Source organism: Argiope bruennichi, chromosome 1 (genome assembly GCF_947563725.1).
Source record: "Argiope bruennichi chromosome 1, qqArgBrue1.1, whole genome shotgun sequence".
Lineage (NCBI taxonomy): Eukaryota > Metazoa > Arthropoda > Arachnida > Araneae > Araneidae > Argiope > Argiope bruennichi.
This window is the reverse complement of record NC_079151.1, coordinates 116,497,987-116,519,704: the sequence shown is the minus strand read 5'-3', so window position 1 is coordinate 116,519,704 and position 21,718 is coordinate 116,497,987. Positions and strand designations below refer to the sequence as shown.

The 21,718-nt window shown below is 37.8% G+C and overlaps 36 non-coding genes across 36 annotated transcripts; all 36 read left to right on the top strand.

Annotated features, from left to right (window-relative positions):
* Positions 1–294: 294 nt before the first annotated feature.
* On the top strand, positions 295–376 carry Trnal-uag (transfer RNA leucine (anticodon UAG)). The gene has a single exon. It is a non-coding gene; the product is annotated as a tRNA-Leu (tRNA).
* Positions 377–1,052: 676 nt separating this feature from the next.
* Trnal-uag (transfer RNA leucine (anticodon UAG)) lies at positions 1,053–1,134 on the top strand. The gene has a single exon. It is a non-coding gene; the product is annotated as a tRNA-Leu (tRNA).
* A 299-nt stretch (positions 1,135–1,433) lies between these two features.
* Positions 1,434–1,515, top strand: Trnal-cag (transfer RNA leucine (anticodon CAG)). Its single transcript has one exon. It is a non-coding gene; the product is annotated as a tRNA-Leu (tRNA).
* Positions 1,516–2,197: 682 nt separating this feature from the next.
* On the top strand, positions 2,198–2,279 carry Trnal-uag (transfer RNA leucine (anticodon UAG)). The gene has a single exon. It is a non-coding gene; the product is annotated as a tRNA-Leu (tRNA).
* A 676-nt stretch (positions 2,280–2,955) lies between these two features.
* Trnal-uag (transfer RNA leucine (anticodon UAG)) lies at positions 2,956–3,037 on the top strand. Its single transcript has one exon. It is a non-coding gene; the product is annotated as a tRNA-Leu (tRNA).
* Positions 3,038–3,527: 490 nt separating this feature from the next.
* On the top strand, positions 3,528–3,609 carry Trnal-uag (transfer RNA leucine (anticodon UAG)). The gene has a single exon. It is a non-coding gene; the product is annotated as a tRNA-Leu (tRNA).
* A 491-nt stretch (positions 3,610–4,100) lies between these two features.
* Positions 4,101–4,182, top strand: Trnal-uag (transfer RNA leucine (anticodon UAG)). Its single transcript has one exon. It is a non-coding gene; the product is annotated as a tRNA-Leu (tRNA).
* Positions 4,183–4,482: 300 nt separating this feature from the next.
* On the top strand, positions 4,483–4,564 carry Trnal-uag (transfer RNA leucine (anticodon UAG)). Its single transcript has one exon. It is a non-coding gene; the product is annotated as a tRNA-Leu (tRNA).
* A 486-nt stretch (positions 4,565–5,050) lies between these two features.
* Trnal-uag (transfer RNA leucine (anticodon UAG)) lies at positions 5,051–5,132 on the top strand. Its single transcript has one exon. It is a non-coding gene; the product is annotated as a tRNA-Leu (tRNA).
* Positions 5,133–5,623: 491 nt separating this feature from the next.
* Positions 5,624–5,705, top strand: Trnal-uag (transfer RNA leucine (anticodon UAG)). Its single transcript has one exon. It is a non-coding gene; the product is annotated as a tRNA-Leu (tRNA).
* Positions 5,706–6,005: 300 nt separating this feature from the next.
* Trnal-uag (transfer RNA leucine (anticodon UAG)) lies at positions 6,006–6,087 on the top strand. The gene has a single exon. It is a non-coding gene; the product is annotated as a tRNA-Leu (tRNA).
* Positions 6,088–6,769: 682 nt separating this feature from the next.
* On the top strand, positions 6,770–6,851 carry Trnal-uag (transfer RNA leucine (anticodon UAG)). Its single transcript has one exon. It is a non-coding gene; the product is annotated as a tRNA-Leu (tRNA).
* Positions 6,852–7,718: 867 nt separating this feature from the next.
* On the top strand, positions 7,719–7,800 carry Trnal-uag (transfer RNA leucine (anticodon UAG)). Its single transcript has one exon. It is a non-coding gene; the product is annotated as a tRNA-Leu (tRNA).
* An 869-nt stretch (positions 7,801–8,669) lies between these two features.
* On the top strand, positions 8,670–8,751 carry Trnal-uag (transfer RNA leucine (anticodon UAG)). The gene has a single exon. It is a non-coding gene; the product is annotated as a tRNA-Leu (tRNA).
* A 109-nt stretch (positions 8,752–8,860) lies between these two features.
* On the top strand, positions 8,861–8,942 carry Trnal-uag (transfer RNA leucine (anticodon UAG)). Its single transcript has one exon. It is a non-coding gene; the product is annotated as a tRNA-Leu (tRNA).
* A 109-nt stretch (positions 8,943–9,051) lies between these two features.
* Trnal-uag (transfer RNA leucine (anticodon UAG)) lies at positions 9,052–9,133 on the top strand. Its single transcript has one exon. It is a non-coding gene; the product is annotated as a tRNA-Leu (tRNA).
* Positions 9,134–10,380: 1,247 nt separating this feature from the next.
* Positions 10,381–10,461, top strand: Trnal-uag (transfer RNA leucine (anticodon UAG)). Its single transcript has one exon. It is a non-coding gene; the product is annotated as a tRNA-Leu (tRNA).
* Positions 10,462–11,335: 874 nt separating this feature from the next.
* Positions 11,336–11,417, top strand: Trnal-uag (transfer RNA leucine (anticodon UAG)). Its single transcript has one exon. It is a non-coding gene; the product is annotated as a tRNA-Leu (tRNA).
* Positions 11,418–11,908: 491 nt separating this feature from the next.
* Positions 11,909–11,990, top strand: Trnal-uag (transfer RNA leucine (anticodon UAG)). The gene has a single exon. It is a non-coding gene; the product is annotated as a tRNA-Leu (tRNA).
* Positions 11,991–12,099: 109 nt separating this feature from the next.
* Positions 12,100–12,181, top strand: Trnal-uag (transfer RNA leucine (anticodon UAG)). Its single transcript has one exon. It is a non-coding gene; the product is annotated as a tRNA-Leu (tRNA).
* Positions 12,182–13,048: 867 nt separating this feature from the next.
* Trnal-uag (transfer RNA leucine (anticodon UAG)) lies at positions 13,049–13,130 on the top strand. The gene has a single exon. It is a non-coding gene; the product is annotated as a tRNA-Leu (tRNA).
* Positions 13,131–13,997: 867 nt separating this feature from the next.
* On the top strand, positions 13,998–14,079 carry Trnal-uag (transfer RNA leucine (anticodon UAG)). Its single transcript has one exon. It is a non-coding gene; the product is annotated as a tRNA-Leu (tRNA).
* Positions 14,080–15,135: 1,056 nt separating this feature from the next.
* On the top strand, positions 15,136–15,217 carry Trnal-uag (transfer RNA leucine (anticodon UAG)). Its single transcript has one exon. It is a non-coding gene; the product is annotated as a tRNA-Leu (tRNA).
* Positions 15,218–15,517: 300 nt separating this feature from the next.
* Trnal-uag (transfer RNA leucine (anticodon UAG)) lies at positions 15,518–15,599 on the top strand. Its single transcript has one exon. It is a non-coding gene; the product is annotated as a tRNA-Leu (tRNA).
* Positions 15,600–16,467: 868 nt separating this feature from the next.
* Positions 16,468–16,549, top strand: Trnal-uag (transfer RNA leucine (anticodon UAG)). The gene has a single exon. It is a non-coding gene; the product is annotated as a tRNA-Leu (tRNA).
* A 300-nt stretch (positions 16,550–16,849) lies between these two features.
* Positions 16,850–16,931, top strand: Trnal-uag (transfer RNA leucine (anticodon UAG)). The gene has a single exon. It is a non-coding gene; the product is annotated as a tRNA-Leu (tRNA).
* A 109-nt stretch (positions 16,932–17,040) lies between these two features.
* On the top strand, positions 17,041–17,122 carry Trnal-uag (transfer RNA leucine (anticodon UAG)). The gene has a single exon. It is a non-coding gene; the product is annotated as a tRNA-Leu (tRNA).
* Positions 17,123–17,422: 300 nt separating this feature from the next.
* Trnal-uag (transfer RNA leucine (anticodon UAG)) lies at positions 17,423–17,504 on the top strand. Its single transcript has one exon. It is a non-coding gene; the product is annotated as a tRNA-Leu (tRNA).
* A 491-nt stretch (positions 17,505–17,995) lies between these two features.
* Positions 17,996–18,077, top strand: Trnal-uag (transfer RNA leucine (anticodon UAG)). The gene has a single exon. It is a non-coding gene; the product is annotated as a tRNA-Leu (tRNA).
* A 109-nt stretch (positions 18,078–18,186) lies between these two features.
* On the top strand, positions 18,187–18,268 carry Trnal-uag (transfer RNA leucine (anticodon UAG)). The gene has a single exon. It is a non-coding gene; the product is annotated as a tRNA-Leu (tRNA).
* Positions 18,269–18,377: 109 nt separating this feature from the next.
* Positions 18,378–18,459, top strand: Trnal-uag (transfer RNA leucine (anticodon UAG)). Its single transcript has one exon. It is a non-coding gene; the product is annotated as a tRNA-Leu (tRNA).
* An 858-nt stretch (positions 18,460–19,317) lies between these two features.
* On the top strand, positions 19,318–19,399 carry Trnal-uag (transfer RNA leucine (anticodon UAG)). The gene has a single exon. It is a non-coding gene; the product is annotated as a tRNA-Leu (tRNA).
* Positions 19,400–19,508: 109 nt separating this feature from the next.
* On the top strand, positions 19,509–19,590 carry Trnal-uag (transfer RNA leucine (anticodon UAG)). The gene has a single exon. It is a non-coding gene; the product is annotated as a tRNA-Leu (tRNA).
* Positions 19,591–20,463: 873 nt separating this feature from the next.
* Positions 20,464–20,545, top strand: Trnal-uag (transfer RNA leucine (anticodon UAG)). The gene has a single exon. It is a non-coding gene; the product is annotated as a tRNA-Leu (tRNA).
* Positions 20,546–20,654: 109 nt separating this feature from the next.
* On the top strand, positions 20,655–20,736 carry Trnal-uag (transfer RNA leucine (anticodon UAG)). The gene has a single exon. It is a non-coding gene; the product is annotated as a tRNA-Leu (tRNA).
* Positions 20,737–21,606: 870 nt separating this feature from the next.
* Trnal-uag (transfer RNA leucine (anticodon UAG)) lies at positions 21,607–21,688 on the top strand. The gene has a single exon. It is a non-coding gene; the product is annotated as a tRNA-Leu (tRNA).
* The last annotated feature ends 30 nt before the right edge of the window (positions 21,689–21,718 follow it).

The window sequence follows — 21,718 nt, the reverse complement described above, 5'->3', positions numbered from 1 at the left end:
TTACTTTATTTATAAAAAATTATATTTTAAGGACATATATCGTTTATATCCTATAAGAAGACAAAACTAAAAAAAGAATAAACAAAGAAGCACCTTGCAGGAAGGTAGCGCGGCCGAGTGGTCTAAGACGCTGGTTTTAGGCATCAGTCCTTCGTAGGGCGTGGGTTCGAATCCCACCGCTGCCATGAAAATTGCCTTATTTATAAAAAATTATATTTTAAGGACATATATCGCTTTTACCCTATAAGAAGAGAAAACTAAAAAAAGAATAAAAAATGAAGCACCTTGCACGAAGGTAGCGTGGCCGAGTGGTCTAAGGCGCTGGTTTTAGGCACCAGTCCTTCTTAGGGCGTGGGTTCGAATCCCACCGCTGCCATGAAAAATACTTCGTTTATAAAAAATTATATTTTAAGGACACATATCGTTTATATCCTATAAGAAGAGAAAACTAAAAAAAGAATAAAAAATGAAGCACCTTGCACGAAGGTAGCGTGGCCGAGTGGTCTAAGGCGTTTGTTTTAGGCGCCAGTCCTTATTAGGGCGTGGGTTCGAATCCCACCGCTTCCATGAAAATTAATTTATTTATAAAACTTATATTTTAAGAAAATATATCATCTCTATCGTATAAGTTTACAAAAAAAAGAATAAACAATGAAGGAGCTTGCACGGCTTTAGCGTGGCCGTGTGGTCTTACGCGCTGGTTTTAGGCACCAGTCCTTCTTAGGGCGTGGTTTCGAATGCCACCGCTGCCATGAAAATTACTTTGTTTATAAAAAATTATATTTTAAGAAAATATATACTCTCTATTCTATAAGAAGACAAAACTAAAAAAAGAATAAACAATGAAGCAACTCTCACGAAGGTAGCGTGGGCGAGTGGTCTAAGGCGCTGGTTTCAGGCACCAGTCCTTCTTAGGGCGTGGGTTCGAATCCAACCGCTGCCATGAAAAGTACTTTGTTTATAAAAATTTATATTTTAAGGACATATATCGTTTATATACTATAAGAAGACAAAACTAAAAAAAGAATAAACAATGAAGCACCTTGCACGAAGGTAGCGTGGCCGAGTGGTCTAAGGCGCTGGTTTTAGACACTAGTCCTTCTTAGGGCGTGGGTTCGAATCCCACCTCTGCCATGAAAATTAATTTGTTAATAAAAAATTATATTTGAAGGAAATATATACTCTCTATCCTATAAGGAGACAAAACTAAAAAAGAATAAACAATGAAGCACCTAGCACGAAGGTAGCGTGGGCGAGTGGTCTAAGGCGCTGGTTTTATTCACCAGTCCTTCTTAGGGCCTGGGATCGAATCCCACCGCTGCCATGAAAATTACTTTGTTTATAAAAAATTATATTTTAAGGACATATATCGTTTATATCCTATAAGAAGACAAAACTAAAAAAAGAATAAACAATGAAGCAACTAGCACGAAGGTAGCGTGGCCGATTGGTCTAAGGCGCTGGTTTCAGGCACCAGTCCTTCTTAGGGCGTGGGTTCGAATCCCACCGCTGCTATGAAAAGTACTTTGTTTATAAAAATTTATATTTTAAGGACATATATCGTTTATATACTATAAGAAGACAAAACTAAAAAAAGAATAAACAATGAGGCACCTTGTACGAAGGTAGCGTGGCCGAGTGGTCTAAGGCGCTGGTTTTAGGCACCAGTCCTTCTTAGGGCGTGGTTTCGAATCCCACCTCTGCCATGAAAATTAATTTGTTTATAAAAAATTATATTTTAAGGAAATATATACTCTCTATCCTATAAGAAGACAAAACTAAAAAAAGAATAAACAATGAAGCAACTAGCACGAAGGTAGCGTGGCCGAGTTGTCTAAGGCTCTGGTTTTAGGCACCAGTCCTTCTTAGGGCCTGGGTTCGAATCCCACCGCTGCCATGAAAATTACTTTATTTATAAAAAATTATATTTTAAGGACATATATCGTTTATATCCTATAAGAAGACAAAACTAAAAAAAGAATAAACAAAGAAGCACCTTGCAGGAAGGTAGCGCGGCCGAGTGGTCTAAGACGCTGGTTTTAGGCATCAGTCCTTCGTAGGGCGTGGGTTCGAATCCCACCGCTGCCATGAAAATTGCCTTATTTATAAAAAATTATATTTTAAGGACATATATCGCTTTTACCCTATAAGAAGAGAAAACTAAAAAAAGAATAAAAAATGAAGCACCTTGCACGAAGGTAGCGTGGCCGAGTGGTCTAAGGCGCTGGTTTTAGGCACCAGTCCTTCTTAGGGCGTGGGTTCGAATCCCACCGCTGCCATGAAAAATACTTCGTTTATAAAAAATTATATTTTAAGGACACATATCGTTTATATCCTATAAGAAGAGAAAACTAAAAAAAGAATAAAAAATGAAGCACCTTGCACGAAGGTAGCGTGGCCGAGTGGTCTAAGGCGTTTGTTTTAGGCGCCAGTCCTTATTAGGGCGTGGGTTCGAATCCCACCGCTTCCATGAAAATTAATTTATTTATAAAACTTATATTTTAAGAAAATATATCATCTCTATCGTATAAGTTTACAAAAAAAAGAATAAACAATGAAGGAGCTTGCACGGCTTTAGCGTGGCCGTGTGGTCTTACGCGCTGGTTTTAGGCACCAGTCCTTCTTAGGGCGTGGTTTCGAATGCCACCGCTGCCATGAAAATTACTTTGTTTATAAAAAATTATATTTTAAGAAAATATATACTCTCTATTCTATAAGAAGACAAAACTAAAAAAAGAATAAACAATGAAGCAACTCTCACGAAGGTAGCGTGGGCGAGTGGTCTAAGGCGCTGGTTTCAGGCACCAGTCCTTCTTAGGGCGTGGGTTCGAATCCAACCGCTGCCATGAAAAGTACTTTGTTTATAAAAATTTATATTTTAAGGACATATATCGTTTATATACTATAAGAAGACAAAACTAAAAAAAGAATAAACAATGAAGCACCTTGCACGAAGGTAGCGTGGCCGAGTGGTCTAAGGCGCTGGTTTTAGACACTAGTCCTTCTTAGGGCGTGGGTTCGAATCCCACCTCTGCCATGAAAATTAATTTGTTAATAAAAAATTATATTTGAAGGAAATATATACTCTCTATCCTATAAGGAGACAAAACTAAAAAAGAATAAACAATGAAGCACCTAGCACGAAGGTAGCGTGGGCGAGTGGTCTAAGGCGCTGGTTTTATTCACCAGTCCTTCTTAGGGCCTGGGATCGAATCCCACCGCTGCCATGAAAATTACTTTGTTTTTAAAAAATTATATTTTAAGGACATATATCGTTTATATCCTATAAGAAGACAAAACTAAAAAATAAATAAACAAAGAAGCAACTTGCACGGAGGTAGCGTGGCCGAGTGGTCTAAGGCGCTGGTTTTAGGCACCAGCCCTTTTCAGGGCGTGGGTTCGAATTCCACCTCTGCCATGAAAATTACTTTATTTATAAAAAATTATATTTTAAGGACATATATCGTTTATATCCTATAAGAAGACAAAACTAAAAAATAAATAAACAAAGAAGCAACTTGCCCGAAGGTAGCGTGGCCGAGTGGTCTAAGGCGCTGGTTTTAGGCACCAGTCCTTCTTAGGGAGTGGGTTCGAATCCCACCGCTGCCATGAAAATTACTCTATTTATAAAAAATTATATTTTAAGGACATATATCCTTTATATGCTATAAGAAGACAAAACTAAAAAAAGAATAAACAAAGAAGCAAGTTGCAAAAAGGTAGCGTGGCCGAGTGGTCTAAGACGCTGGTTTTAGGCATCAGTCCTTCGTAGGGCGTGGGTTCGAATCCAACCGCTGCCATGAAAAGTACTTTGTTTATAAAAATTTATATTTTTAGGACATATATCGTTTATATACTATAAGAAGACAAAACTAAAAAAAGAATAAACAATGAAGCACCTTGTACGAAGGTAGCGTGGCCGAGTGGTCTAATGCGCTGGTTTTAGGCACCAGTCCTTCTTAGGGCGTGGTTTCGAATCCCACCTCTGCCATGAAAATTAATTTGTTTATAAAAAATTATATTTTAAGGAAATATATACTCTCTATCCTATAAGAAGACAAAACTAAAAAAAGAATAAACAATGAAGCAACTAGCACGAAGGTAGCGTGGCCGAGTGGTCTAAGGCGCTGGTTTTAGGCACCAGTCCTTCTTAGGGCCTGGGTTCGAATCCCACCGCTGCCATGAAAATTACTTTTTTTATAAAAAATTATATTTTAAGGACATATATCGTTTATATCCTATAAGAAGACAAAACTAAAAAAAGAATAAACAAAGAAGCAACTTGCAGGAAGGTAGCGCGGCCGAGTGGTCTAAGACGCTGGTTTTAGGCATCAGTCCTTCTTAGGGCGTGGGTTCGAATCCCCCCGCTGCCATGAAAATTGCCTTATTTATAAAAAATTATATTTTAAGGACATATATCGCTTTTACCCTATAAGAAGAGAAAACTAAAAAAAGAATAAAAAATGAAGCACCTTGTACGAAGGTAGCGTGGCCGAGTGGTCTAAGGCGCTGGTTTTAGGCGCCAGTACTTATTAGGGCGTGGGTTCGAATCCCACCGCTGCCATGAAAATTAATTTTATTATAAAACTTATATTTTAAGAAAATATATCATCTCTATCGTATAAGTTTACAAAAAAAAAGAATAAACAATGAAGGAGCTTGCACGGCTTTAGCGTGGCCGTGTGGTCTTACGCGCTGGTTTTAGGCACCAGTCCTTCATAGGGCGTGGGTTCGAATCCCACCGCTGCCATGAAAATTACTTTGTTTATAAAAAATAATATTTTAAGGAAATGTATACTCTCTATCCTATAAGAAGACAAAACTAAAAAATGAATAAACAATGAAGCAACTTGCACGAAGGTAGCGTGGCCGAGTGGTCTAAGGCGCTGGTTTTAGGGACCAGTCCTTCTTAGGGCTTGGGTTTGAATCCAACCGCTGATATGAAAATTACTTTGTTTATAAAAAATTATATTTTAAGGACATATATCGTTTATATCCTATAAGAAGACAAAACTAAAAAAAGAATAAACAATGAAGCAACTAGCACGAAGGTAGCGTGGCCGTGTGGTCTAAGGCGCTGGTTTTAGGCACCAGTCTTTCTTAGGGCGTGGGTTCGAATCCCACCGCTGCCATGAAAATCCCTTTGTTTATAAAAAATTATATTTTAAGGACATATATCGTTTATATCCTATAAGAAGACAAAACTAAAAAATAAATAAACAAAGAAGCATCTTGCACGAAGGTAGCGTAGCCGAGTGGTCTAAGACGCTGGTTTTAGGCACCAGTCCTTCTTAGGGCGTGGGTTCGAATCCCACCTCTGCCATGAAAATTACTTTATTTATAAAAAATTATATTTTAAGGACATATATCGTTTATATCCTATAAGAAGACAAAACTAAAAAATAAATAAACAAAGAAGCAACTTGCACGAAGGTAGCGCGGCCGAGTGGTCTAAGACTCTGGTTTTAGGCACCAGTCCTTCTGAGGGCGTTTGTTCGAATCCCACCGCTGCCATGAAAATTACTTTGTTTCTAAAAAATAATATTTTAAGGAAATGTATACTCTCTATCCTATAAGAAGACAAAACTAAAAAAAGAATAAACAATGAAGAAACTTGCATGAAGGTAGCGTGGCCGAGTGGTCTAAGGCGCTGGTTTTAGGCACCAGTCCTTCTTAGGGCGTGGGTTCGAATCCCACCGCTGCCAAGAAAATTACTTTATTCATAAAAAATTATATTTTAAGGACATATATCGTTTATATCCTATAAGAAGACAAAACTAAAAAAATAATAAACAAAGAAGCAAGTTGCAAAAAGGTAGCGTTGCCGAGTGGTCTAAGACGCTGGTTTTAGGCACCAGTCCTTCTTAGGGCGTGTGTTCGAATCCCACCGCTGCCATGAAAATTAGTTTATTTATAAAAAATTATATTTTAAGGACATATATCGTTTATATCCTATAAGAAGACAAAACTAAAAAAAGAATAAAAAATGAAGCACCTTGCACGAAGGTAGCGTGGCCGAGTGGTCTAAGGCGCTGGTTTTAGGCACCAGTTCTTCTTAGGGCATGGGTTCGAATCCCACCGCTGCCAAGAAAATTACTTTATTCATAAAAAATTATATTTTAAGGACATATATCGTTTATATCCTATAAGAAGACAAAACTAAAAAAAGAATAAACAATGAAGCACCTTGCAAGAAGGTAGCGTGGCCGAGTGGTCTAAGGTGCTGGTTTTAGGCACCAGTCCTTCTTAGGGCGTGGTTTCGAATGCCACCGCTGCCATGAAAATTACTTTGTTTATAAAAAATTATATTTTAAGGAAATATATACTCTCTATCCTATAAGAAGACAAAACTAAAAAAAGAATAAACAATGAAGCAACTAGCACGAAGGTAGCGTGACCGAGTGGTCTAAGGCGCCGGTTTTAGGCACCAGTCCTTCTTAGGGCCTGGGTTCAAATCCCACCGCTGCCCTGAAAATTACTTTATTTATAAAAAATTATATTTTAAGGACATATATCGTTTATATCCTATAAGAAGACAAAACTAAAAAAAGAATAAACAAAGAAGCAACTTGCAGGAAGGTAGCGCGGCCGAGTGGTCTAAGACGCTGGTTTTAGGCACCAGTCCTTCTTAGGGCGTGGGTTCGAATCCCACCGCTGCCATGAAAAATACTTCGTTTATAAAAAATTATATTTTAAGGACACATATCGTTTATATCCTATAAGAAGACAAAACTAAAAAAAGAATAAAAAATGAAGCACCTTGCACGAAGGTAGCGTGGCCGAGTGGTCTAAGGCGCTGGTTTTAGGCGCCAGTCCTTATTAGGGCGTGGGTTCGAATCCCACCGCTGCCATGAAAATTAATTTTATTATAAAACTTATATTTTAAGAAAATATATCATCTCTATCGTATAAGTTTACAAAAAAAAGAATAAACAATGAAGGAGCGTGCACGGCTTTAGCGTGGCCGTGTGGTCTTACGCGCTGGTTTTAGGCACCAGTCCTTCATAGGGCGTGGGTTCGAATCCCACCACTGCCATGACAATTACTTTGTTTATAAAAAATAATATTTTAAGGAAATGTATACTCTCTATCCTATAAGAAGACAAAACTAAAAAATGAATAAACAATGAAGCAACTTGCACGAAGGTAGCGTTGCCGAGTGGTCTAAGGCGCTGGTTTTAGGGACCAGTCCTTCTTAGGGCGTGGGTTTGAATCCAACCGCTGCCATGAAAATTACTTTGTTTATCAAAAATTATATTTTAAGGACATATATCGTTTATATCCTATAAGAAGACAAAACTAAAAAAAGAATAAACAAAGAAGCACCTTTCACGAAGGTAACGTGGCCGAGTGGTCTAAGGCGCTGGTTTTAGGCGCCAGTCTTTCTTAGGGCGTAGGTTCGAATCCCACCGCTGCCATGAAAATCCCTTTGTTTATAAAAAATTATATTTTAAGGACATATATCGTTTATATCCTATAAGAAGACAAAACTAAAAAAAGAATAAACAAAGAAGCGACTTGCACGAAGGTAGCGTGGCCGAGTGGTCTAAGGCTCTGGTTTTAGGCACCAGTCCTTCCTAGGGCGTGGTTTCGAATCCCACTGCTGCCATGAAAATTAATTTATTTATAAAAAATTATATTTTAAGGAAATGTATACTCTCTATCCTATAAGAAGACAAAACTAAAAAAAGAATAAACAATGAAGCAACTTGCATGAAGGTAGCGTGGCCGAGTGGTCTAAGGCGCTGGTTTTAGGCACCAGTCCTTCTTAGGGCGTGGGTTTGAATCCCACCGCTGCCATGAAAATTACTTTGTTTATAAAAAATTATATTTTAAGGACATATATCGTTTATATCCTATAAGAAGACAAAACTAAAAAAAGAATAAACAAAGAAGCAACTTGCACGAAGGTAGCGTGGCCGAGTGGTCTAAGGCGCTGTGTTTAGGCACCAGTCCTTCTTAGGGCGTGGGTTCGAATCCCACCGCTGCCATGAAAATTAATTTTATTATAAAACTTATATTTTAAGAAAATATATCATCTCTATCGTATAAGTTTACAAAAAAAAAAGAATAAACAATGAAGGAGCTTGCACGGCTTTAGCGTGACCGTGTGGTCTCACGCGCTGGTTTTAGGCACCAGTCCTTCTTAGGGCGTGGGTTCGAATCCCACCGCTGCCATGAAAATTACTTTGTTTATAAAAAATAATATTTTAAGGAAATGTATACTCTCTATCCTATAAGAAGACAAAACTAAAAAAAGAATAAACAATGAAGCAACTTGCACGAAGGTAGCGTGGCCGAGTGGTCTAAGGCGCTGGTTTTAGAGAAAAGTCCTTCTTAAGGCGTGGGTTCGAATCCAACCGCTGCCATGAAAATTACTTTGTTTATCAAAAATTATATTTTAAGGACATATATCGTTTATATCCTATAAGAAGACAAAACTAAAAAAAGAATAAACAAAGAAGCACCTTTCACGAAGGTAACGTGGCCGAGTGGTCTAAGGCGCTGGTTTTAGGCGCCAGTCTTTCTTAGGGCGTAGGTTCGAATCCCACCGCTGCCATGAAAATCCCTTTGTTTATAAAAAATTATATTTTAAGGACATATATCGTTTATATCCTATAAGAAGACAAAACTAAAAAAAGAATAAACAAAGAAGCGACTTGCACGAAGGTAGCGTGGCCGAGTGGTCTAAGGCTCTGGTTTTAGGCACCAGTCCTTCCTAGGGCGTGGGTTCGAATCCCACTGCTGCCATGAAAATTAATTTATTTATAAAAAATTATATTTTAAGGAAATGTATACTCTCTATCCTATAAGAAGACAAAACTAAAAAAAGAATAAACAATGAAGCAACTTGCATGAAGGTAGCGTGGCCGAGTGGTCTAAGGCGCTGGTTTTAGGCACCAGTCCTTCTTAGGGCGTGGGTTTGAATCCCACCGCTGCCATGAAAATTACTTTGTTTATAAAAAATTATATTTTAAGGACATATATCGTTTATATCCTATAAGAAGACAAAACTAAAAAAAGAATAAACAAAGAAGCAACTTGCACGAAGGTAGCGTGGCCGAGTGGTCTAAGGCGCTGGGTTTAGGCACCAGTCCTTCTTAGGGCGTGGGTTCGAATCCCACCGCTGCCATGAAAATTAATTTTATTATAAAACTTATATTTTAAGAAAATATATCATCTCTATCGTATAAGTTTACAAAAAAAAAAAGAATAAACAATGAAGGAGCTTGCACGGCTTTAGCGTGACCGTGTGGTCTCACGCGCTGGTTTTAGGCACCAGTCCTTCTTAGGGCGTGGGTTCGAATCCCACCGCTGCCATGAAAATTACTTTGTTTATAAAAAATAATATTTTAAGGAAATGTATACTCTCTATCCTATAAGAAGACAAAACTAAAAAAAGAATAAACAATGAAGCAACTTGCACGAAGGTAGCGTGGCCGAGTGGTCTAAGGCGCTGGTTTTAGAGAAAAGTCCTTCTTAAGGCGTGGGTTCGAATCCAACCGCTGCCATGAAATTTACTTTGTTTATAAAAAATTATATTTTAAGGACATATATCGTTTATATCCTATAAGAAGACAAAACTAAAAAAAGAATAAACAAAGAAGCACCTTGCACGAAGGTAGCGTGGTCGAGTGGTCTAAGGCGCTGGTTTTAGGCAACAGTCCTTCTTAGGGCGTGGGTTCGAATCCCACCGCTGCCATGAAAATCCCTTTGTTTATAAAAAATTATATTTTAAGGACATAAATCGTTTATATCCTATAAGAAGACAAAACTAAAAAAAGAATAAACAATGAAGCAACCTGCACGAAGGTAGCGTGGCCGAGTGGTCTAAGGCCCTGGGTTTAGGCACCAGTCCTTCTTAGGGCGTGGGTGCGAATCCCACCGCTGCCATGAAAATTACTTTATTTAACAAAAAATTATATTTTAAGGACATATATCGTTTATATCCTATAAGAAGATAAAACTAAAAAAAGAATAAAAAAAGAAACACCTTTCACGGAGGAAGCGTGGCCGAGTGGTATAAGGCGCTGGTTTTAGGAGCCAGTCCTAACTAGGGCATAGGTTCGAATCCCACCGCTGCCATGAAAATTAATTTATTTATAAAAATTATATTTTAAGTAAATATATCATCTCTATCGTATAATATTACAAAAAAAAGAATAAACAATGAAGGAACTTGTACGGCTTTAGCGTGGCCGAGTGGTCTTGGGCGCTCGTTTTAGGCACTAGTCCTTCTTAGGGCGTGGGTTCGAATCCCACCGCAGCCATGAAAATTACTTTATTTATAAAAAATTATATTTTAAGGACATATATCGCTTATATCCTATAAGAAGACAAAACTAAAAAAAGTATAAACAAAGAAGCACCTTGCACGAAGGTAGCGTGGCCGAGTGGTCTAAGGCGCTGGTTTTAGGCACCAGTCCTTCTTAGGCGTGGGTTCGAATCCCACCGCTGCCATGTAAATTACTTTGTTTATAAAAAATTATATTTTAAGGACATATATCGTTTATATCCTATAAGACGACAAAACTAAAAAATAAATTAACAAAGAAACAACTTGCACGAAAGTAGCGTGGCCGAGTGGTCTAAGGTGCTGGTTTTAGGCACCAGTCCTTCTTAGGGCGTGGGTTCGAATCCAACCACTGCCATGAAAATTACTTCGTTTATAAAAAATTATATTTTAAGGACATATATCGTTTATATCCTATAAGATGAAAAAACTAAAAAAAGAATAAACAATGAAGCTAATTGCACGAAGGTAGCGTGGCCGAGTTGTCTAAGGCACTGGGTTTAGGCACCAGTCCTTCTTAGGGCGTGGGTTCGAATCCCACCGCTGCCATGAAAATTACTTTATTTAACAAAACATTATATTTTAAGAACATATATCGTTTATATCCTATAAGAAGACAAAACTAAAAAAAGAATAAACAATGAAGCAACTAGCACGAAGGTAGCGTGGCCGTGTGGTCTAAGGCGCTGGTTTTAGGCACCAGTCCTTCTTAGGGCGTTTGTTCGAATCCCACCGCTGCCATGAAAATTACTTTATTTATAAAAAATTATATTTTAAGGACATATATCGTTTATATCCTATAAGAAGACAAAACTAAAAAAAGAATAAACAATGAAGGAACTTGTACGGCTTTAGCGTGGCCGAGTGGTCTTGGGCGCTGGTTTTAGGCACCAGTCCTTATCAGGTTGTGGGTTCGAAACCCACCGCTGCCAAGAAAATTACTTTATTTATAAAAAATTATATTTTAAGGAAATATATAGTCTCTATCCTATAAGAAGACAAAACTAAAAAAAGAATAAACAATGAAGCGCCTTGCACGAAGGTAGCGTGGCCGAATGGTCTAAGGCGCTGGTTTTAGGCACCAGTCCTTCTTAGGGCGTGGGTTCGAATCCCACCACTGCCATGAAAATTACTTTGTTTATAAAAAATTATATTTTAAGGACATATATCGTTTATATCCTATAAGAAGACAAAACTAAAAAAAGAATAAACAAAGAAGCGACTTGCACGAAGGTAGCGTGGCCGAGTGGTCTAAGGCGCTGATTTTAGGCACCAGTCCTTCTTAGGGAGTGGGTTCGAATCCCACAGCTGCCATGAAAATTACTTTGTTTATAAAAAATTATATTTTAAGGACATATATCGTTTATATCCTATAAGAAGACAAAACTAAAAAAAGAATAAAAAATGAAGCACCTTGCACGAAGGTATCGTTGCCGAGTGGTCTAAGGCGCTCCTTTTAGGCACCAGTCCTTCTTAGGGCGTGGGTTCGAATCAAACCGCTGCCAAGAAAATTACTTCATTTTTAAAAAATTATATTTTAAGGAAATATATATTCTCTATCCTATAAGAAGACAAAACTAAAATAAGAATAAACAATGAAGCAACTTGCACGAAGGTAGCGTGGCCGAGTGGTCTAAGGCGCTGGTTTTAGGCACCAGTCCTTCTTAGTGTGTGGGTTCGAATCCCACCGCTGTCATGAAAATTACTTTGTTTATAAAAAATTATATTTTAAGGACATATATCGTTTATATCATATAAGAAGACAAAACTAAAAAAAGAATAAACAATGAAGCAACTTGCACGAAGGTAGCGTGGCCGAGTGGTCTAAGGCGCTGGTTTTAGGCACCAGTCCTTCATAGGGCGTTAGTTCGAATCCAACCGCTGCCATGAAAATTACTTCGTTTATAAAAAATTATGTTTTAAGGACATATATCGTTTATATCCTATAAGAAGAAAAAACTAAAAAAAGAATAAACAATGAAACTTCTTGCGCGAAGGTAGCGTTGCCGAGTGGTCTGAGGCACTGGGTTTAGGCACCAGTCCTTCTTAGGGCGTGGGTTCGTATCCCACCGCTGCCATGAAAATTACTTTATTTAACAAAAAATTATATTTTAAGGACATATATCGTTTATATCCTATAAGAAGATAAAACTAAAAAAAGAATAAAAAAAGAAGCACCTTTCACGGAGGAAGCGTGGCCGAGTGGTATAAGGCGCTGGTTTTAGGAGCCAGTCCTAACTACGGCGTAGGTTCGAATCCCGCCTCTGCCATGAAAATTAATTTATTTATAAAAATTATATTTTAAGTAAATATATCATTTCTATCGTATAAGATTACAAAAAAAGAATAAACAATGAAGAAACTCGTACGGCTTTAGCGTGGCCGAGTGGTCTTGGGCGCTGGTTTTAGGCGCCAGTCCTTCTTAGGGCGTGGGTTCGAATCCCACCGCTGCCATGAAAATTACTTTATTTATAAAAAATTATATTTTAAGGACATATATCGTTTATATCCTATAAGAAGACAAAACTAAAAAAAGAATAAACAATGAAGCTAATTGCACGAAGGTAGCGTGTCCGAGTGGTCTAAGGCGCTGGTTTTAGGCCCCAGTCCTTCTTAGGGCGTGGGTTCGAATCCCACCGCTGCCATGAAAATTACTTTGTTTATAAAAAATTATATTTTAAGGACATATATCGTTTATATCATATAAGAAGACAAAACTAAAAAAAGAATAAACAATGAAGCAACTTGCACGAAGGTAGCGTGGCCGAGTGGTCTAAGGCGCTGGTTTTAGGCACCAGTCCTTCTTAGGGCGTTAGTTCGAATCCAACCGCTGCCATGAAAATTACTTCGTTTATAAAAAATTATGTTTTAAGGACATATATCGTTTATATCCTATAAGAAGAAAAAACTAAAAAAAGAATAAACAATGAAACTTCTTGCGCGAAGGTAGCGTTGCCGAGTGGTCTGAGGCACTGGGTTTAGGCACCAGTCCTTCTTAGGGCGTGGGTTCGAATCCCACCGCTGCCATGAAAATTACTTTATTTAACAAAAAATTATATTTTAAGGACATATATCGTTTATATCCTATAAGAAGATAAAACTAAAAAAAGAATAAAAAAAGAAGCACCTTTCACGGAGGAAGCGTGGCCGAGTGGTATAAGGCGCTGGTTTTAGGAGCCAGTTCTAACTAGGGCGTAGATTCGAATCCCGCCTCTGCCATGAAAATTAATTTATTTATAAAAATTATATTTTAAGTAAATATATCATTTCTATCGTATAAGATTACAAAAAAAGAATAAACAATGAAGGAACTTGTACGGCTTTAGCGTGGCCGAGTGGTCTTGGGCGCTGGTTTTAGGCACTAGTCCTTCTTAGGGCGTGGGTTCGAATACCACCTCTGCCATGAAAATTACTTTATTTATAAAAAATTATATTTTAAGGACATATATCGTTTATATCCTATAAGAAGACAAAACTAAAAAATAAATAAACAAAGAAGCAACTTGCACGAAGGTAGCGCGGCCGAGTGGTCTAAGACGCTGGTTTTAGGCACCAGTCCTTCTTAGGGCGTGGGTTCGAATCCCACCGCTGCCATGAAAATTACCTTATTTATAAAAAATTATATTTTAAGGACATATATCTCTTTTACCCTATAAGAAGAGAAAACTAAAAAAAGATTAAAAAATGAAGCATCTTGCACGAAGGTAGCGTGGCCGAGTGGTCTAAGGCGCTGGTCTTAGGCACCAGTCCTTCTTAGGGCGTGGGTTCGAATCCCACCGCTGCCATGAAAATTACTTTGTTTATAAAAAACTATATTTTAAGGACATATATCGTTTATATCCTATAAAAAGACAAAACTAAAAAAAGAATAAACAAAGAAGCAACTTGCACGAAGGTAGCGTGGCCGAGTGGTCTGAGGCCCTGGGTTTAGGCACCAGTCCTTCTAAGGGCATGGGTTCGAATCCCACCGCTGCCATGAAAATTAATTTATTTATGAAAATTATATTTTAAGTAAATATATCATCTCTATCGTATAAGATTACAAAAAAAGAATAAACAATGAAGGAACTTGTACGGGTTTAGCGTGGCCGAGTGGTCTAAGGCGCTGGTTTATGGCACCAGTCCTTCTTAGGGCCAGGGTTCGAATCCCACCGCTGCCATGAAAATTACTTCGTTTATAAAAAATTATATTTTAAGGACATATATCGTTTATATCCTATAAGAAGACAAAACTAAAAAAGAATAAAAAAAGAAGCACCTTGCACGGAGGAAGCGTGTCCGAGTGGTCTAAGGCGCTGGTTTAGGCGCTAGTCCTTCTTAGGGCGTGGTTTCGAATCCCACCGCTGCCATGAAAATTACTTTATTTATAAAAAATTATATTTTAAGGACATATATCGTTTATATCCTATAAGAAGACAAAACTAAAAAAAGAATACAAAATGAATCACCTTGCACGACGGTAGCGTGGCCGAGTGGTCTAAGGCGCTGGTTTTAGGCGCCAGTCATTCTTAGGTCATGGGTTCGAATAACACCGCTGCCAAGAAAATTACATTATTTATAAAAAAATTATATTTTAAGGACATATATCGTTTATATCCTATAAGAAGACAAAACTAAAAAAAGAATAAACAATGAAGCACCTTGCCCGAAGATAGCGTGGCCATAATGGTCTAAAGCGCTGGTTTAGGCACCAGTTCTTCTTAGGGCGTGGGTTCGAATCCCACCTCTGCCATGAAAATTACTTTGTTTATAAAAAATTATATTTTAAGGAAATATATACTCTCTATCCTATAAGAAGACAAAACTAAAAAAAGAATAAACAATGAAGCAACTTGCACGAAGGTAGCGTGGCCGAGTGGTCTAAGGCGCTGGTTTTAGGCACCAGTCCTTCTTAGGGCGTGGGTTCGAATCCCACCGCTGCCATGAAAATTACTTTAATTATAAAAAATTATATTTTAAGGACATATATCGTTTATATCCTATAAGAAGACAAAACTAAAAAAAGAATAAACAATGAAGCTCCTTGCACGAAGGTAGCGTGGCTGAGTGGTCTAAGGCGCTGGGTTTAGTCACCAGTCGTTATTAGGGCGTGCGTTCGAATCCCACCACTGCCATGAAAATTACTTTGTTTATAAAAAATTATATTTTAAGGAAATGTATGCTCTCTATCCTATAAGAAGACAAAACTAAAAAAAGAATAAACAATGAAGCAACTAGCACGAAGGTAGTGTGGCCGTGTGGTCTAAGGCGCTGGTTTTAGGCACCAGTCCTTCATAGGGCGTGGGTTCGAATCCCACCGCTGCCATGAAAATTGCTTTGTTTATAAAAAATTATATTTTAAGGACATATATCGTTTATATCATATAAGAAGACAAAACTAAAAAAAGAATAAACAATGAAGCACCTTTCACAGAGGAAGCGTGGCCGAGTGGTATAAGGCGCTGGTTTTAGGAGCCAGTCCTAACTAGGGCGTAGGTTCGAATCCCCCCTCTGCCATGACAATTAATTTATTTATAAAAATTATATTTTAAGTAAATATATCAATTCTATCGTATAAGATTACAAAAAAAGAATAAACAATGAAGGAACACGTACGGCTTTAGCGTGGCCGAGTGGTCTTGGGCGCTGGTTTTAGGCACTAGTCCTTCTTAGGGCGTGGGTTCGAATCCCACCGCTGCCATGAAAATTACTTTGTTTATAAAAAATTATATTTAAAGGACATATATCGTTTATATCCTATAAGAAGACAAAACTAAAAAATAAATAAACAAAGAAGCAACTTGCACGAAGGTAGCGTGGCCGAGTGGTCTAAGGCGCTGGTTTTAGGCACCAGTCCTTCTTAGGGCGTGGGTTCGAATACCACCTCTGCCATGAAAATTACTTTATTTATAAAAAATTATATTTTAAGGACATATATCGTTTATATCCTATAAGAAGACAAAACTAAAAAAAAAAAATAAACAAAGAAGCAACTTGCACGAAGGTAGCGCGGCCGAGTGGTCTAAGACGCTGGTTTTAGGCACCACTCCTTCTTAGGGCGTGGGTTCGAATCCCACCGCTGCCATGAAAATTACCTTATTTATAAAAAATTATATTTTAAGGACATATATCTCTTTTACCCTATAAGAAGAGAAAACTAAAAAAAGATTAAAAAATGAAGCATCTTGCACGAAGGTAGCGTGGCCGAGTGGTCTAAGGCGCTGGTTTTAGGCACCAGTCCTTCTTAGGGCGTGGGTTCGAATCCCACCGCTGCCATGAAAATTACTTTGTTTATAAAAAATTATATTTTAAGGACATATATCGTTTATATCCTATAAGAAGACAAAACTAAAAAAAGAATAAAAAATGAAGCACTTTGCACGAAGGTATCGTGGCCGAGTGGTCTAAGGCGCTCCTTTTAGGCACCAGTCCTTCTTAGGGCGTGGGTTCGAATCAAACCGCTGCCAAGAAAATTACTTCATTTTTAAAAAATTATATTTTAAGGAAACATATATTCTCTATCCTATAAGAAGACAAAACTAAAAAAAGAATAAACAATGAAGCAACTTGCACGAAGGTAGCGTGGCCGAGAGGTCTAAGACGCTGGTTTTAGGCACCAGTCCTTCTTAGGGCGTGGGTTCGAATCCCACCGCTGCCATGAAAGTTACCTTATTTATAAAAAATTATATTTTAAGGACATATATCTCTTTTACCCTATAAGAAGAGAAAACTAAAAAAAGATTAAAAAATGAAGCATCTTTCACGAAGGTAGCGTGGCCGAGTGGTCTAAGGCGCTGGTTTTAGGCACCAGTCCTTCTTAGGGCGTGGGTTCGAATCCCACCGCTGCCATGAAAATTACTTTGTTTATAAAAAATTATATTTTAAGGACATATATCGTTTATATCCTATAAGAAGACAAAACTAAAAAAAGAATAAACAATGAAGGAACTTGTACGGCTTTAGCGTGGCCGAGTGGTCTTGGGCGCTGGTTTTAGGCACCAGTCCTTATTAGGGCGTGGGTTCGAAACCCACCGCTGCCAAGAAAATTACTTTATTTATAAAAAATTATATTTTAAGGAAATATATAGTCTCTATCCTATAAGAAGACAAAACTAAAAAAAGAATAAACAATGAAGCGCCTTGCACGAAGGTAGCGTGGCCGAATGGTCTAAGGCGCTGGTCTTAGGCACCAGTCCTTCTTAGGGCGTGGGTTCGAATCCCACCGCTGCCATGAAAATTACTTTGTTTATAAAAAATTATATTTTAAGGACATATATCGTTTATATCCTATAAGAAGACAAAACTAAAAAAAGAATAAACAAAGAAGCGACTTGCACGAAGGTAGCGTGGCCGAGTGGTCTAAGGCGCTGATTTTAGGCACCAGTCCTTCTTAGGGAGTGGGTTCGAATCCCACAGCTGTCATGAAAATTACTTTGTTTATAAAAAATTATATTTTAAGGACATATATCGTTTATATCCTATAAGAAGACAAAACTAAAAAAAGAATAAAAAATGAAGCACTTTGCACGAAGGTATCGTGGCCGAGTGGTCTAAGGCGCTCCTTTTAGGCACCAGTCCTTCTTAGGGCGTGGGTTCGAATCAAACCGCTGCCAAGAAAATTACTTCATTTTTAAAAAATTATATTTTAAGGAAATATATATTCTCTATCCTATAAGAAGACAAAACTATAAAAAGAATAAACAATGAAGCAACTTGCACGAAGGTAACGTGGCCGAGAGGTCTAAGGCGCTGGTTTTAGGCATCAGTCCTTCTTAGGGCGTGGGTTCGAATCCCACCGCTGCCATGAAAATTAATTTATTTATAAAAAATTATATTTTAAGGACATACATCGTTTATATCCTATAAGAAGACAAAACTAAAAAAAGAATAAACAATGAAGTTAATTGCACGAAGGTAGCGTGTCCGAGTGGTCTAAGGCGCTGGTTTTAGGCACCAGTCCTTCTTAGGGCGTGGGTTCGAATCCCACCGCTGCCATGAAAATTACTTTGTTTATAAAAAATTATATTTTAAGGACATATATCGTTTATATCATATAAGAAGACAAAACTAAAAAAAGAATAAACAATGAAGCAACTTGCACGAAGGTAGCGTGGCCGAGTGGTCTAAGGCGCTGGTTTTAGGCACCAGTCCTTCTTAGGGCGTTAGTTCGAATCCAACCGCTGCCATGAAAATTACTTCGTTTATAAAAATTATGTTTTAAGGACATATATCGTTTATATCCTATAAGAAGAAAAAACTAAAAAAAGAATAAACAATGAAACTTCTTGCGCGAAGGTAGCGTTGCCGAGTGGTCTGAGGCACTGGGTTTAGGCACCAGCCTTCTTAGGGCGTGGGTTCGAATCCCACCGCTGCCATGAAAATTACTTTATTTAACAAAAAATTATATTTTAAGGACATATATCGTTTATATCATATAAGAAGATAAAACTAAAAAAAGAATAAAAAAAGAAGCACCTTTCACGAGTGGCCGAGTGGTATAAGGCGCTGTTTTTAGGAGCCAGTCCTAACTAGGGCGTAGGTTCGAATCCCGCCTCTGCCATGAAAATTAATTTATTTATAAAAATTATATTTTAAGTAAATATATCATTTCTATCGTATAAGATTACAAAAAAAGAATAAACAATGAAGGAACTTGTACGGCTTTAGCGTGGCCGAGTGGTCTTGGGCGCTGGTTTTAGGCACTAGTCCTTCTTAGGGCGTGGGTTCGAATACCACCTCTGCCATGAAAATTACTTTATTTATAAAAAATTATATTTTAAGGACATATATCGTTTATATCCTATAAGAAGACAAAACTAAAAAATAAATAAACAAAGAAGCAACTTGCACGAAGGTAGCGCGGCCGAGTGGTCTAAGACGCTGGTTTTAGGCACCAGTCCTTCTTAGGGCGTGGGTTCGAATCCCACCACTGCCATGAAAATTACCTTATTTATAAAAAATTATATTTTAAGGACATATATCTCTTTTACCCTATAAGAAGAGAAAACTAAAAAAAGATTAAAAAATGAAGCATCTTGCACGAAGGTAGCGTGGCCGAGTGGTCTAAGGCGCTGGTTTTAGGCACCAGTCCTTCTTAGGGCGTGGGTTCGAATCCCACCGCTGCCATGAAAATTACTTTGTTTATAAAAAATTATATTTTAAGGACATATATCGTTTATATCCTATAAAAAGACAAAACTAAAAAAAGAATAAACAAAGAAGCAACTTGCACGAAGGCAGCTTGGCCGAGTGGTCTAAGGCGCTGATTTTAGGCACCAGTCCTTTTTAGGGCGTGGGTTCGAATCCCACAGCTGCCATGAAAATTACTTTGTTTATAAAAAATAATATTTTAAGGAAATGTATACTCTCTATCCTATAAGAAGACAAAACTAAAAAAAGAATAAACAATGAAGCAACTTGCACGAAGGTAGCGTGGCCGAGTGGTCTGAGGCCCTGGGTTTAGGCACCAGTCCTTCTAAGGGCGTGGGTTCGAATCCCACCGCTGCCATGAAAATTACTTTAATTATAAAAAATTATATTTTAAGGACATATATCGTTTATATCATATAAGAAGACAAAACTAAAAAAAGAATAAACAATGAAGCAACTTGCACGAAGGTAGCGTGGCTGAGTGGTCTAAGGCGCTGGGTTTAGTCACCAGTCGTTATTAGGGCGTGGGTTCGAATCCCACCACTGCCATGAAAATTACTTTGTTTATAAAAAATTATATTTTAAGGAAATGTATACTCTCTATCCTATAAGAAGACAAAACTAAAAAAAGAATAAACAATGAAGCAACCTGCACGAAGGTAGCGTGGCCGAGTGTTCTAAGGCGCGGGTTTTAGGCACCAGTCCTTCTTAGGGCGTTAGTTCGAATCCAAACGCTGCAATGAAAATTACTTCGTTTATAAAAAATTATGTTTTAAGGACATATATAGTTTATATCATATAAGAAGACAAAACTAAAAAAAGAATAAACAATGAAGCAACTTGCACGAAGGTAGCGCGGCCGAGTGGTCTAAGACGCTGGTTTTAGGCACCAGTCCTTCTTAGGGCGTGGGTTCGAATCCCACCGCTGCCATGAAAATTACTTTATTTATAAAAAATTATATTTTAAGGACATACATCGTTTATATCCTATAAGAAGACAAAACTAAAAAAAGAATAAACAATGAAGCTAATTGCACGAAGGTAGCGTGTCCGAGTGGTCTAAGGCGCTGGTTTTAGGCACCAGTCCTTCTTAGGGCGTGGGTTCGAATCCCACCGCTGCCATGAAAATTACTTTGTTTATAAAAAATTATATTTTAAGGACATATATCGTTTATATCATATAAGAAGACAAAACTAAAAAAAGAATAAACAATGAAGCAACTTGCACGAAGGTAGCGTGGCCGAGTGGTCTAAGGCGCTGGTTTTAGGCACCAGCCCTTCTTAGGGCGTGGGTTCGAATCCCACCGCTGCCATGAAAATTACTTTGTTTATAAAAAATTATATTTTAAGGACATATATCGTTTATATCATATAAGAAGACAAAACTAAAAAAAGAATAAACAATGAAGCACCTTTCACGGAGGAAGCGTGGCCGAGTGGTATAAGGCGCTGGTTTTAGGAGCCAGTCCTAACTAGGGCGTAGGATCGAATCCCGCCTCTGCCATGAAAATTAATTTATTTATAAAAATTATATTTTAAATAAATATATCATTTCTATCGTATAAGATTACAAAAAAAGAATAAACAATGAAGGAACAGGTACGGCTTTAGCGTGGCCGAGTGGTCTTGGGCGCTGGTTTTAGGCACTAGTCCTTCTTAGGGCGTGGGTTCGAATCCCAACGCTGCCATGAAAATTACTTTAATTATAAAAAATTATATTTTAAGGACATATATTTTTTATATCCTATAAGAAGACAAAACTAAAAAATAAATAAACAAAGAAGCAACTTGCACGAAGGTAGCGTGGCCGAGTGGTCTAAGGCGCTGGTTTTAGGCACCAGTCCTTCTTAGGGCGTGGGTTCGAATACCACCTCTGCCATGAAAATTACTTTATTTATAAACAATTATATTTTAAGGACATATATCGTTTATATCCTATAAGAAAACAAAACTAAAAAAAAAAAAAATAAACAAAGAAGCAACTTGAACGAAGGTAGCGCGGCCGAGTGGTCTAAGACGGTGGTTTTAGGCACCAGTCCTTCTTAGGGCGTGGGTTCGAATCCCACCGCTGCCATGAAAATTACCTTATTTATAAAAAATTATATTTTAAGGACATATATCTCTTTTACCCTATAAGAAGAGAAAACTAAAAAAAGATTAAAAAATGAAGCATCTTGCACGAAGGTAGCGTGGCCGAGTGGTCTAAGGCGCTGGTTTTAGGCACCAGTCCTTCTTAGGGCGTGGGTTCGAATCCCACCGCTGCCATGAAAATTACTTTGTTTATAAAAAATTATA